This window comes from Rhinatrema bivittatum, chromosome 3 (genome assembly GCF_901001135.1).
Source record: "Rhinatrema bivittatum chromosome 3, aRhiBiv1.1, whole genome shotgun sequence".
NCBI classification, from domain to species: domain Eukaryota; kingdom Metazoa; phylum Chordata; class Amphibia; order Gymnophiona; family Rhinatrematidae; genus Rhinatrema; species Rhinatrema bivittatum.
In genome coordinates, this window is record NC_042617.1 from 55797989 (window position 1) to 55812926 (window position 14938).

General features: G+C 40.8%; 1 protein-coding gene across 1 annotated transcript in view; it reads left to right on the forward strand.

Annotated features, from left to right (window-relative positions):
• KCNH1 (potassium voltage-gated channel subfamily H member 1) overlaps nt 1-14938 on the forward strand; it is a 734951-nt gene that overhangs the window by 92289 nt on the left and 627724 nt on the right. The gene's annotated exons all lie outside the window — the stretch shown is intronic.

A 14938-nucleotide genomic window follows, 5' to 3' on the forward strand; every position in this document is an offset into this window, starting at 1 on the left:
CCCCATTAATAATAATGACAGTAAAAGACGGCTAATTCCTCACAAACCAGGCTTAAAATAGTTTATATAAAATAAAATAAAATGAGTGATTCAGTATCATATTTTTTATGGTGGTAATTTTAAGACTGTTCTGCATAAGTGCAAAGTGTGCAGGGAATTTTATTTTCCTGAGGAAAAATGAGGGGTATTAAAGATGGCAGCAAAAGCAGATGCGCTTTTCGTCCTGCTCCAACAAACCTGTTTTCCTTGGAACAATATGCGGCTTAAGAGGAAGGTTAAAGTGAGGATTTTTCCTTCTGAATCCTCACTTCCCTCGGACCTGTGTGTCATTACTGAATTTGCCGTCTCTGCCCCTGATTTGCGGGTAAGCCCAGTTGGTGAAATGGAGAGAGGAGTTCAGTTATCGCCTGGGGAGATTTCGCTTACCCCGCCGGAATCTTAAAACTCCGCTGCCGTCTTCCTCCCAGTGCGGCGTCACTATCGCCAGAGTGCCCGAATAATTCTCTGTGCAGCACCACACAGAGGGAGATGTCGGCTTCTCGCTGGGTAGAAGGTCTTCTTGCTCTGAACTCACGCATGAAGAACAACCCCGGGGAGGAAGGTGCTATCGGCGACGTTCTTCCCCTGGATTCTCCGGTGAGGAATATGCCTGAGACTGGGTCCATCGTACCAGGTGAGCGTTTTGCTACTCAAACCAGTAGTAGTCACCTTAGAATCACTCTGGGATTTGGTTGCTGGATTATCCCAGACATTTCAAGATCAGTCCCTGTGACCAGACTCTGTTTTTTTGAAATTGGACTCTGTTGTCAAGATCATCAGCAAATCCTTCAGGAGCATTTCACTTCCATCCAAACCATGGGGAATGATATTAAAAAACTTCAGACTGTGAATGCTTCCATGATTTGCACGCGTCTATCTTCTCTTTGGAGGCTGGAATCCAAAGAAAATTATTCAAGGCATTTAAATTTGAGAATTACACATTTTTCTAAAATTCTTGGTGAACTTCCTTTTGTTACACTTAAGAGAGATTTTTTGGAAATTTTGAAAATTCCATCTGAAAATATTCCTGTTCTTAGTAAATACATGTTTCTTCCTTATAATCACATCCTCCTCAGAATGCAGTGGATCTTTCTAATCTATCTGCTTTCTCGGAAAGTTCAGCTCTGGAAGTGACTGAGAGGGCTACGCTTCTGGTTTCCTTTTTTTCAGAACAGGATTTAAGCTTTGTGATGAAGTTCTGTTTTAAAAATTTGAATGGAGCCGGAGACCAGACTGCTGGGTCCCTCTTCCGGGACCGGACCATCACCCCGCCTCTGCTGGATGTGAGAGGGAGGAGCTGTGAGCTACAAAAACGCCGCGGCGGCGTCTAAGGAGAGCCGGAGACCAGACTGCTGGGTCCCTCTTCCGGGACCGGACCATCACCCCGCCTCTGCTGGATGTGAGAGGGAGGAGCCGTGAGCTACAAAAACGCCGCGGCGGCGGCACATCATCGCCGCCGGCGCGTCACCAAAGCCGTGCGCGTCACCAAAGCCGGCTTAGTCCGGCTTTGGTGACGCGCACGGCTTAGTCCGGATTAAGACGGATAGAGGAAGAAACCTTCAGTTTGATTCTCCATACTGAGAGCAATGGATAAACAGGTACTATTTAAAGCGTTCATCTTACTGGTTTGATTATTGCTTGTACCCAATGCCTGCCAAAAGGAAAGGGAAGGTAAGGGTGTTTCCCTCAGAACCCCTGCCACCCCTATTGCAACTAGAGATAGACCACTTTATGACCCAGTTTAAAAAAGAGGACGCCGAGGATTCCGTTGGAGGCTTCTTGGAAGGAGAACAAGCAGCCTCCCAGGAAGAGGCTTCCCTCAGTCCTGTCTATCGTCCGTCTCCCTTCCAACGTGGAACAAGTGGAGGAACTGAATCTTTGCCCACTGATGAAGTGGTGAAAAAGATTGCAACTGAGGGGGTACCCCCCACTTTGATATCGGGAGTTGAAGGCGTTGAGGAGGTCCCTCATGATATAGAGGAACCCTCATCATCCATAGCAGGTCCACAACAACGACCCCCCCAACCCGATATCGCCGTGGAAGAGCGGCCATTAACAACATGGCCAGAGACAGTCACATTGGGAGCTATCTGGGACTTGGTGAGCGGCTTGAATGCCACGGTGAATAGGTTGAAAGGGAAACTTGATAATGTTGCTTCCAACTTACAACAACAGGTGTCTACTATGCAGAACCAAGTAGTTGGTCTTACTACTAGAGTAGTTGAAATAGAAAGAAATATGGAAGTGGTACAATCTGTGAATAATAAATTGATTAGTGATTATCTTACATGTTCTAAACGTTTAGAATATTTAGAAAATAATGCTAGACATTTAAATGTCAGGATTATTAATTTCCCTAAAATTTTAGGTGAAACTGTTTTTCTTTCTTTAAAGAGATTTCTGTCTGAGGTACTTGGATTTTCTGAAAATGAAGTTCCCTCTATTAATTCATGTTTCTTTGTAAAAAAGAGATCTTCGGATCCAATAGTAACTATTCCAGAAAACCTTACTGGTTTTTTGGAAGATTCAACCTTACAGGTTCTCGACAGAAATACTTTAATAGTATCATTAGTAACTACTGGAGATATCACTAAATTAATGAAACACTACTTTCAAAAGTTTCCTGTTTCTTATATGGGACAGGATGTAAAAATCTTTCCTGATCTTGCACCAGCTACTCGTAGCAAACGTAGAGAATTTTTGCTTTTGAAACCCAGAGTTTTAACCTTGGGATTTTCTTTTCTCTTGAAATACCCATGTAGATGTTTAATTAAAAGAGGAAATGAATCTTTTTGTTTTAATCTAGTGGAACAACTGACCCAATTCATTGTCGCCAGAGAACCAATCACCTCTTCCCCAGTGGTAACCTAGGTGTCAGGTAAATCAAATATAAAACTGTGGAAATGTACCTTAGCTGAAAGATATTCTAGGTTTGTGTCTCCATGAATCCTTTACATTGATTCTCAGATGTAGTATTTAAATACTCCTGATAAAAAATTAACTAACATTAAGGGCACTCCAACATAAGTATTTTTGAAATGTTTACTTAGTAAATTGTTTATTTTTCTACCTTCTTTTTATGTTGAAGTGAAAAAATGGAATTTTCAAATGTACTATTTGAAATGAATGATATTTGTAGTCATTATTTGAAAAACTGTAATAAATAAATAATAATAAAAAAAAAATTTGAATGTTTCTTTTCACGGGGTCTTTGTCAGGATCTTTCCTGACTTAGCCAGAGCTGACAAGAAGGGTGTAAAGCATTTTTGGAGATGCACCTCGAAGCTCAGGCTCTTGGTGCAAGTTTTCAATGACGTTATCCATGTAAGCGTATAATGAAGCTGAATGCCAATACATTTTTTTTTTTAGGCCAGGTCAATTGCGGGACTTCCTGAATGCCAGGGTGAGGAATCGGCCATCTAACTCAGGCCTGGATTCTCTAAGGTCACAGACCTTAGAAAATCCGGTGGTAACGGGGGGGGGGGGGGGGGAGAGAGCGAAGCGGGGTTCTGGGCTTGCAAAAGCCGGCAGTGATCACACCTCCGCTGTGCGATCGCTGCTGGCTTTGGCACCCAATAGCGCCACCGTGAAAGGTGGTGCTGTTGGGCGCGCTGCTGGCAGCGATAAGGTGTCCTATCTTTTTGCCGTCAGCAAAGTCGTCGCAGAGACCGCCCCGACTCCTCCCCGACTCACGTGCGATACCTTTGGAAAATGACCCCCTCAGAGACTTCTTAAGGTTCTCCGTTACATTATAGGGGTTTATTTCTCGCTGTCCATAGTTTGAATAGGCATAATTTTTTCTGTTTCCTTTATTCTACTCTTTCTTTCCATCCCCCCTTCTTCTTATGTTGTGAATTAGAGAGAATAATTGACTGTCTGTTTTGATAGATATTTTTGTTTTGTGTTGCCTATAATATTTCCCTCATATTTCTGTGCAAGGTTTTTCTTGACTTTGTTTAACTTTAAAAACTAATAAACAGATAGTTTAAAAAAACAAACTGTATGCAGGGAATCTTTACAAGCAGACTTTGCACCACTTTTGAGTGAAAGTTATGTGCATGCCTTCACTTAGAATTTTATTCCAGAAAATCTACCCGCGCATTTTTTCACCTGCTCTGTTGTTTTGGGCAGTTTTTCTGAGAAACCCTATGTGCATACTTTATAAAATCCAAAGGAAGGTACAAACCCTTCCCCAGTCCCCGTCACTGTGGGTAAACCTATGCGCATAGAGGCAGTTTTCTAAAAGTCCATTTTTGTGGGTAAAATACTGTTTTACCTGCAGAAATGGCTTTGCAAATTACTGTCCCTGTCTTCTGAGATGAAGTTACAACGTTAACAATCATCGTTGTTTAGCTCACGTGACATAAGAACTTGTACTTTGGAGGCATTAGACCAACGTAACACAGTAACATAATAAATGATTGCAGATAAAGACCAAAATGGTCCATCTAGTCTGCTTAGCTTGCATTTAGGATTTTAACTTCCGCTCCATGAAGGTTACCCCCATGCAGAGATGATACACCTAAAGTTACCACAGGTTATCTCGGTTCTTCATTTTCACCCTTTAGCCACTAGGGATCCTCTGTGTTAATCAAATTCCGTTACCGTTCTTGGTTTTTCACCACCACCTCTTCCTAGAAGGGTATTCCAGGCATCCACCACTCTTTTTTTTTCTGAAGAAATATTTCCTTAGTCTTCTCCTTTGGAGTTTCATATCATGACTCCCCTAGTTCTACAGCTTCCTTTCCATCGGAAAAGGTTGTGGTTTATGAATACATTTCAGATAATTAAATGCCTGTATCGTATCCAGACATGAAAAACTGGAATATCTGTTGAACATACCTGTTTGTAAATCCAAAACCACATTGTTCTAAATGAGTGTGATCATCATTATACAATGATGCTTTTAAAAATGAATACTCCTTTCATTCCGATCTGTCTAAATATACCTCCGGGTGCTATCCACTGAATCATAAAACTGTATTATGTAAACATGATGAAAGATAAAGACTTCCAGGCCCATCTGGTCTACCTGTTTTCCCACATTGCCACAGTACAGCAAACCTTACTTAAATCTCCAGCTTTGTCCTCACCACCTTGCCAGTAAGGATCTTCTGTGATTATTTATCAGACTAGATAAGCGAAGGAGACTTGTTTAGGCCATGCTGGAGCTGTGAGGATCAGACGGGCCCAGTCCTTCAGTAGTTTTTGCACTGTTCTGGCTGTTGGCAGAATCAGTGGAAAAGCGTACATGTGATCTGTATTTCAGTCAAGCAGAAAAGCATCCTGAGCAGATCTGAGTTTGCTGGGAAGAATGGAGCAAAACTTTTCTAGTTTTCTGTTTTGTTCTGATGCAAACAGGTCAGTTGCTTGAAATCCCCAGAGACTGAGCAGTCTGTTTGCTGTGGTTTGCTGAAGAGACCAGTTGTGTCGATTAAAGATTCTGCTGAGGCGATCTGCCAGCATGTTGGAGATTCCAGGAAGGCAGAGCGCTTGCTGTACAGCTTGATGTTTGCATGCCCATTCCCATATTTTTAATTGTTTCTTGACACAGACTCCAAGAGCTCATGCCTCCTTGTTTGTTCATGTAAAATATGGCAACTTGAAATTAATTTTGAATTGTTTCTCCAGGAATGACCATGTCCCTTGAGTTCAAAATGGGTCCGGTGGGCCCCTCAACCTTTTGTGGAAGCATCCATTACTATGATTACTTGGTGAAGAGTTTGTCACAGCAGTGCTCCTTCCTGTAAAATGAAGGGGTCAAGCCACCAACTCAATACCTGAAATCTCTATTTTGGTTGTAAAGGACAGAATAAACTGGTCCCATTGGAAACTAAGGCCCTACTGTAGGCGACATATGTGCAGATGAATCAGCGATACTCCGTTGATTGTTGCCACTATTTGACCAAGAACAACCAGCACTTCTCTGTCAATTGATATGTATTTAACAGTCTGTAGGCCAATATCTGGAAAGTTTGAGCTCGATCTAAAGGAAGGAAAACTGTCTCCTGCAGAGAATCTATCCATGCCCCAAGGTAAGGGAAGACCTAGATGCCCAGATGACATAGATGCACTGCTAGTATAGTCAGGCATTTGGTGAAGATTCTTGGTGTAGCTAAGGCCAAAGGGGAGCACTTTCTATTGATAATGAGAGTAATCTACCATACAATGTAGGTATTTCCAATGGAAGGAGTAGATGGGGATGTGAGCGTAAGCATCTTTTAAATCCAGAGCACATATCTACTCCCTAGGGGAGGATTGAGTGGAGGGAATTCATTTTGAATTTCTCTCAGAGTCTATTCTTGTTCATTCTTCTTAAATCCCCTGCTAATTCATGACAATCTCAGGGTTTCTGGAAATCAAAAGATCTCAGGTATGGTCAGCAGGGGACTTTTTAATCCTTTAAAAATTTTAAGTATTGAGTGGTGTTTGTGTCTGCTGTTTTGAAATATTTTATTGGTCTTTGGAAAATTTATGATTTTTAACTTACTGGATGTCATTCTTTTTGTCAGCTGTTTTGAAATATTCTTATTATTAGTATGGTTTTATTTCTATTGATGATTTCTATTTCTTGATTCTATTATTTGATGTTTATGAGGAATTGTAATGCTTCTGTTTTTTCATTGTTGCACTGCATACAGAGTCTGGCTTGTTGTGGTTTACAATTCAGTTTTTGTCTGCACATTTGTAGCACTACTTTACGGTCACTTTATTCTGCTTTTGGTGAAGGTCTATTTGTATTTTGCAAGTGTAACCAAGTTGACGTATTCTGTTAGTATGTAGGTTCTGTGTAGGGATTTATAGCAGCTTGGCTTTTTCTGTTTTCCTAATAACAAGTGTATTGGCATTTTAGGGCCTGGTATAATAATTGCAGTGTTGCTTTTTAATAAATAGGGTTATTACTATTTGAGTGCTGGCAGTTATTGCAATTTTGATATGGGAGATTTAATATATTGAAATTGTAATTGATTTTACTTGTGGCATTTTGAGGGCCAAACCCATACGCATCACACATTACAATAGACCTATTACCAATTTCAAGGGTCTTTTTTACTTTTTTGCAGGGTTTTACAGCACTGCATGCAAATATAATATACATGTAAGTGACTGTATTTTACATGTTCTTCTTCATGTAAAATCTATTAACATAAATGCATAGTTTTTATTATTTATTTATTTATTTCATTTTAATTGTATGTATGTGGAAGGTGGTGGTAAGGCGGGTGGCAAGCTGTAGGTTTTGCCTAGGGTGCCTAATACTCTTGTACCAGCCCTGCATCAATGAGCTGTTTAGGTTGGATTTTTCCTGGGTTTGAGATTGAACCCAAGAGCAAGCCTTTAAGAAGTTTATTTATTTATTTAAAATCTTTACCGTCGTTAAGTTATTTACCATCACAACGGTTTACAGGAAGGCACAAATCATAACATAAATTAATCGACGTTTAATAAATGTGCCAAAAAATGGTTCGGTAACAAAGTTTGTACAAATATCCAGCTATATGCGGAGTTAGTTTGGAATGTCCTTTTGAAACCTGTGTCATATTCTAACTTTACAAGTTAACAGTGCGAAGTTGAGTCAACAATAATTACTAAGCATATCGTGCATCTGAGCGCTTAGCTTGTGGTGCTTGCCTTTATTTATTTAAAAACTTTTCTATACCATCGCTAAGTTATATACCATCGCAATGGTTTACAAATAGGCACATAGACTAAGGTATTTAATGTAGGTTATCGTACATTCTAACAGGTGCCAATAAAGTTCGGTTACAATTTCATAAATAAAATCAATATTTGAGCATGGTTGGTCTAGTCCAGGTATATTATTGAGTTACTATCTCTTTGAGATATTACTTCTTAAATGTAGGATTGCATAAAATCATTCTCATCTGCGTTTCCGTGTACTTTCATTCTCTACCCTCCAGACTCTTTAGTGAAGGCTTTTTTAAAGAGCCATGTTTTTAAATTTTTCTTAAAAGTTTTGAGATTATTCTGAGTTCAGGGGGCATCGTGTTCCATAGTATGGGCCCAGCCAATGATAAAGCCCTTTCTCTCACTTGGGTTAATTTTGCTGACTTTACTGAAGGGATTGTTAGTAGTGCTTTGTTTGCTGAGCGGAGGTTTCTTTGTGGAACGTGTACTCGTAAGGCTGTGTTTAGCCAGTCTGCTTCTTTATCATATATTAGTTTGTGTATGGTACATAAAGCCTTGTATTTTATCCTGTATTCAATGGGCAACCAGTGTAAGTCTGCTAGAGTTTCAGTTATATAGTCTCTCCTCTTTTTTCCCGTCAGCATTCTGGCTGCAGTATTTTGAAGTATCTGGAGTGGTCTTATTGATGTGCTTGGGAGTCCTAGTAAGAGTGCATTGCAGTAGTCAGTGCTGGAAAAGATAAGTGTTTGTAATACTGTTCTGAAGTGGGCAGGTGTGAGTAATGGTTTCAATCTTCTGAGGATCATAAGTTTTGCATAGCCTTCTCTTACTTTTATAGATATGTGTTGCTTCAGGTTGATTTCTGGGTCCATTATTACTCCCAGATTCCTTACTTTTTCAGCTAGCTCAATTGTCTGGTTATTTCTTAGAGTTATCGGTGTTTGAATGATTTCTGTATGTTTTCTCTCAAGGTGAAGGAATTCAGTTTTGTCAATGTTGATAACCAGTTCCATTTGGTTTAGTAGTTGTTTAATTATGTCTAGGTACATGTTAGCTAGACTTAATGTTTTTTCAATTGTTTCATCTATTGGTGCTGTGTTGAGCCATTCTGCTTTTTCGTCGTGAATTAATTTATGTATAGTACATAATGCTTTGTATTGAACTCTTTTTTCTATGGGTAACCAATGTAGTTCAGCTAGTGTTACAGTAATGTGCTCTCTTTTTTTTTTTGCCTGTAAGTATTCTTGCAGCAGAGTTTTGCAATATTTGAAGTGGTCTTATGGTTGTGTGTTGTGTTCTGCGGCCGTGGCGCTCCATGACCGTGGCCCCCTACCTCGTCTGCGGTGTTCCCTCGCCGTGGGAGCCCCGCGGGAGGGCTCTGATCCTGGCTACTGCTCCCACACGGCTTCCGGTGCTGCTCGCTGCAGGGGGAGCCGTCCTCCCCCCTCGCGGCGTCTCTCCTCCGTGGGGGAAAATCCAAGATGGCCGCCGCCATCCTTAGGCACGAGGCTGCGCCTCCTCTACAGATTTAAAGGGACCTAATCCCTTTAACTGGCTTCACCTGTTCCTGACCAGCCTAGGCAGGGGAAGTATAAAAGGAAGCTTCCTCTGCTCATTCAGTGTCTTGGCAACGTCCTCCAGCGCTGTCTAGTCTGCTTGCTTCGGTGAGTTCCTTGAGCTTTGGATCCTGTTCCTGTTTTGTCTTGGTGTTCCCGGTTCCTGACTTCGGATTGGCTTACGGTGATTCTCTGGTGTGTGACTTTGGACTGGCAAGTGGTGATCCTTCGGTGTGTGGCCTCGGACTGGTGAGCGACGACCCTCTGGCACTTGACCTAAGACTCCTTCTAGACTACCATCTCCAAGGGCCCGCCTAAGTCCCAGCGGCCCGGTTCCCTACGGGCTCCTCCCGGGGGGACCGCGGGTTTCCATGGCGAAGCTCCAGTCAGCCCTTGCACCGACACCCTGACCTCTCAAAGGTCCGCCTAAGTCCCAGCAGTCTGGGTCCCTACGGGCTCCTCCTGGGGGGACCACAGACTTCCAGTGGTGAAGACACAGCATCTCTTCTCATCTCTTCATCCGCCTCCGCAGTCGCCTCAGTCTCCAGTGCCAAGGGTCAGCTGGTCCCGTCTTCTGTGCTGCCTGGCCACCCGACGAGAGAACCTACGGATCCTCCGAAAGGTATACTATCCTCCCGTCGGCCAAGGGTTCACAAGCCTGAGCATAACATTGTGTATGGTAATCCTAATAGCAGTGCATTACAGTAGTCAGTGCTAGCAAAAATTAGTGCTTGTAGGACAGTTCCGAAATTTGCTAGTGTTAGTAAAGGTTTTAATTTTGTAACATCATAAAAGACCAAGATTGGTTCTAAAGTTATCGATAAATTTGGCGTATCCTTCCTTTACTTTAAGTGATATATCTTGTTTAAAGTTTAGTTCTGTGTCTATTATTACGCCAAGGTTACGTACTTTTTTGGCTATTTCCACTGTTTGATTGTTTTTGAGTAATATTGGAGTTTGTATTAGGTTTAAATGTTTTCGTTCGAGGTGCAGAAATTCAGTCTTTTCAATGTTTATCACTAATTCCATTTGATTTAGTAGTTGTTTGATTATATCCAGGTACATGTTGGCTAAGTTTAGTGTTTTTTCAATTGTGTCATTGATGGGTAAGATTAGCTGTATGTCATCTGCATATATGTAGTGTTCCATTCCGAGCCCTGCAAGTAGATGACATAGTGGTAAAAGGTAAATATTAAATAGTGTCGCTGAGAGTGCAGATCCCTGTGGTACTCCTGTTTGTAGACTTACTTTTTCTGACATTGTGTTATTAATTTGTACTTGAAAGTATCTCTTACTTAGATATGATTTGAACCATGCAATTGTTACTATGAAGGTCTATTTCTTCTAGTCTTTTGATTAGTATTTCATGGTTCACAGTGTCAAAAGCTGCTGATAAATCTAATAGAACAAGTATGTAGTGGGTTCCACTGTCAAAACCTCTTAGAACATTATCAGTAAGTGAAAGCAGTAAAGTTTCAGTGCTGTAATGTTTGCGGAAGCCATGTTGCAAGGGAAATAGGATGTTATTGTTTTCCAGTTGAATTTATCGATAACCTTAGAGCCAATCTTGGTCTTTTATGATGTTATAATTCTGTCACTATCTCTGTCACTGTGGTCTGAATAGTACTTTTAAACTGCCTACACACACCACCTGTCCTTAGCTCCTTTGCCCCTTGATTTATCAAAATGCTATAAATAAAGTGGAAATAGCGCCTGCGATAAAAAGGGGGCATGGTTAGGATAATTTCCCTGCTCCCATATCACATAGGCAATTTCTGTCATTACCCGGAAAAGGTTTTTATTGGAGCCAGAGAGAGAGAGAACCTTTACATAGATATCAGTATGTCACTCTCTATTCATACCACTGTAAGAGAGGGTAATAGTAACTCGGGGTGGGGTGTGGATGGGTGGGATAATTTTGGGGGCGGTTTTACATACACAGTAGGAGGTACAAACAGGAAAGTACACCTTTCTGAAGATTTTCTGCCATTTCAATGCACTCTCTACCTAGCTTGTTTGTAGCTAGGTAGAGAGTGCATTGTACAAATCAACTCCTTTTGTACCTTTCATCAATTGAAATGGCAGAACATTTTCAGTAATGTGTACTTTCCTGTTGATACCTTCTACTTTGTATGTAAAACCACCCTCAAAACTACCTCACCCCAAAACCCCACCCCGAGTTAAAAGGGCCACCCTTCTTACAGTGGTATAATTAGAGAGTGACTTTTTAACACCTATGCGAAGGCACTCTCTCTCTCTCTCTTTATCTCTCTCTGTCTACCCCCAAACTCCTCCCACGTGCATAGCAAATGTCACATTTCCATACTAACGTGCGTTGTGCTATTTACTGAGTGTGTTATGTTAAGGTCCTAACGTGAAATGATAAATGAACAAATCTAAATGATGTTTCTTTAAGGTGCCAGATTCTCTTGTTATAGTTTAAGGTACTCGCCGCTTATGTGCATGGGAAATCCTCTGTTGCTGTTTATACCCCATTCGTAAAACCATTATTAGAGAGGGTTGATTCAGACATTAAAGTGGCCATGGAGGTGCACATCAAGGCAGTCACAGCTACCATACTTACTATAAAATTAGCAAACTGACCCAGCTTCGGGAAGCCACAAGAAAGGATGATGTGATGCAAGCATACCCAGGTCAGAAGCATTTATTTCAAGAGAATTATCGTACCAAAATGACAAAGATCTTTTCCCATCAAAGAGATTTGGTTTGTTGTAGTGATGCAGAAGATGTGCTGAGATTGTGAGTAAATGCCTGTGTACCTGGGTTAATTGGTTGTCTAAATATTGCCCACCCCTTATCCAGGACAAACTATGCCTGAGGAACTGGGTAAGAAACAGGAAGTCTGGAGCGTGGCGGGGGAGGCAAATAATGTTTAGGTCAGGGAAAGCAAATAATGCATGTAGATGGAATTTTCAAATCTACATACAATGGAGGTAATTTTCAAAAGGATTTACATGCGTAAATGAGCTTATGAAAATTGCTACTTTGCACGTTAAGTCCCTTGAAAATTTACTCCATTATCTTCATGAGAATAAGTACCCACAGAAAAAAGAAGATGCAAAAGTCTGTAGGTACGCATATGCTTTCCCTTTGAGAATTGGTAAAAGTACCCGTGGATTTTTGCCCCCTGTACATTTAGAATTTGGGGGATTCTGTATATGAAGGTTAGATAATAATTTGAGGCTTTTCTGGATTTTAAAATGGAGATAAATATGTGTTAAATGTCTGTTTTTAGTATGAACATTTTAGGGATTCAAATCATTACCTTTCACTGTATAATTAGAAATTTCTATGGAGTTTTTTTATTGCTAGATTGTTGATGGGCTCAGTAACTGTCGGAGTGTATCCCAGGAGCAAATTACAGTGTTTTTGAAATTCTCCATTGATGCAGTCACAGATTATGCTGGAGAAGCACTTTGAAGATTTATCTGATAGCTCTGCTAGCTTTTCGTTTGAAGTTAAGACTCTGTGATTCCTGTGGCTTCTAGCATGGCCTTACTGGAGGTTATTATGTGGCTCCCAGTGTCCCTTGCCGTTTTTTCACTGTACATCAGTGTTGTCCCTTAACAGGTGTCTGAGAGTTTGGCAATGCCATTTAGAATGTTGTGGGAGACCAGAGATTGATGAAACTGAGAAAACTCTTCTTGGTGCACTGGGACTGCCTTTCAGTTGTTTTTGATACTGCTATTGCTTTTTTTTTGGGGAGGGATACAGTAGTTTCAGAATTATTGTAAGATTTTATGATTAAGTATTGTACAACTTTTTCTAATATAGTTTTTGATATGGTTAGAGGGCAGTTTTCAAAGCCATATGCATGGGTAACTAGCGACTTATGATATCAATCACAAATAATACCCCAAACACAACAAAGGTATTCCAGTCACCTAGATTTGTATACAACAACTCTACAATTGTGGTTCAACTGGTTAATATTAACTTGACACAATAGTATAGCCAAAATAATTTTTTGTAGGCCCCTTACTCCAAGGGTCTGTCATCCACCACAGACTCTAGTATGGGATAGGGTCACCTTAATTTAAGTGAAACAACTTTTATATCTTTTTTTGAATTTTTATAAATTTAATAAAATTGATGTCCAAAGCGTGCTGATGAACTCCAAATTCCTAATGCCAACTTTCATCAGCACGCTTTGGACATCAATTTTATTAAATTTATAAAAATTTAAAAAAAAGATATAAAAGTTGTTTCACTTAAATTAAGGTGACCCTATCCCATGCTAGAGTCTGTGGTGGATGACAGACCCTTGGAGTAAGGGGCCTACAAAAAATTATTTTGGCTATACTATTGTGTCAAGTTAATATTAACCAGTTGAACCACAATTGTAGAGTTGTTAACTAGCGACTTACCCAGGTAAAATGGTTTGGCTGACAATTGCCCTCCTCAGACTAGCTAAAAGTATATGCAGGCTTACGCAGAGTGCACACTTTTAGCTGCAGGGAAGGGGCGTTTCTGTGGTCTACTTTTTACAGTAAACTTAACCGAATAAGTTTGAATATCACTACTTATCTGACTAAGGCCTAGACTCATCATTGTTTCCCATGATGCTGCCGGCGATAACGTATAAAACATTATCGCCCGCAGTGCTGCCGGGACATAACTCCGCCCAAACCCCGTCCACACCCCTCCCCTTCCCCTAATTTGCATTGTATCGCTGCGATGTGGCCGGTATCACATGCAGTAGGGCCTTAGCACATCACGGTTTGATGAATGACCCGGTCTGTTAGCCAGATAAGTAGTGCCTCCTAGTCACGCCCACTGCCTGCACATTGACTATCTGGCTAACTACTTAGCTGGATGAGCGACTTATCCGGCTAAGTAGCAACTGCTGAACATAGCTGGATATTCAGCAGCTGCCACTTAGCTGGATAAGTCGCTACTTAGCTGGCTAAGTAGTGTTTTAATATCAACATTCACATTATTGAGGTCCATATTCAAAAGCTATTTCGACGGATAACTCAACAGTTATCAGTTTAAATGGCTAACTGTTGATATTAAAAGTCGTATGTGGCTAAATTCTAAGTTGGGGGAGTTCTGGAGCAGGCAGGAGATGTTTTGGGGAGGAGCAGAGTTAGCCACTTATCTTATGTGCCTCACTTTGGTCGTGCCACAGGGCTGCCCTAGAGTTAGCCGCATAAACATCTGTGGCTGACTTTAAGATAGCCGGATGTATTCAGCGGTGCAGCCGTGCCGCTGAATATACTCTGCTAGTTAGCTGGATATGTTTATCCGGCTAACCAGCCGAGCCTCTCAGTGGCTGAATATTGGCCTCATTAATATTAATAAAATGTTGTTTACAGGAGAATAATAAGCAGACATTTAGGAAGAATGAAAAAGATCTGAAACAGAATTATTTTGGGTTTATAATAGTGACAATACTATCTGGGTTGATCTCACACTGGGAATTGTCTTACTTCCATCGTATATAGCTGTGGGAGGCGAGGGCCACCATGAAATATATATAGGCTTGTTAATGTAAAGATTTCCACAGCTCTGTACCCATGGGAAAGACCTGTGAATTAGGTGTGTGTGTGTGTGTGTACATTCCTTTGAAATACTAATTCAATATCACAAACATAATTTGTCAATATGTTTGCATAAAGAGATGCACTAGAGCCAGGTGGAGTAAGCATTTTCTTATATACACAAAATGG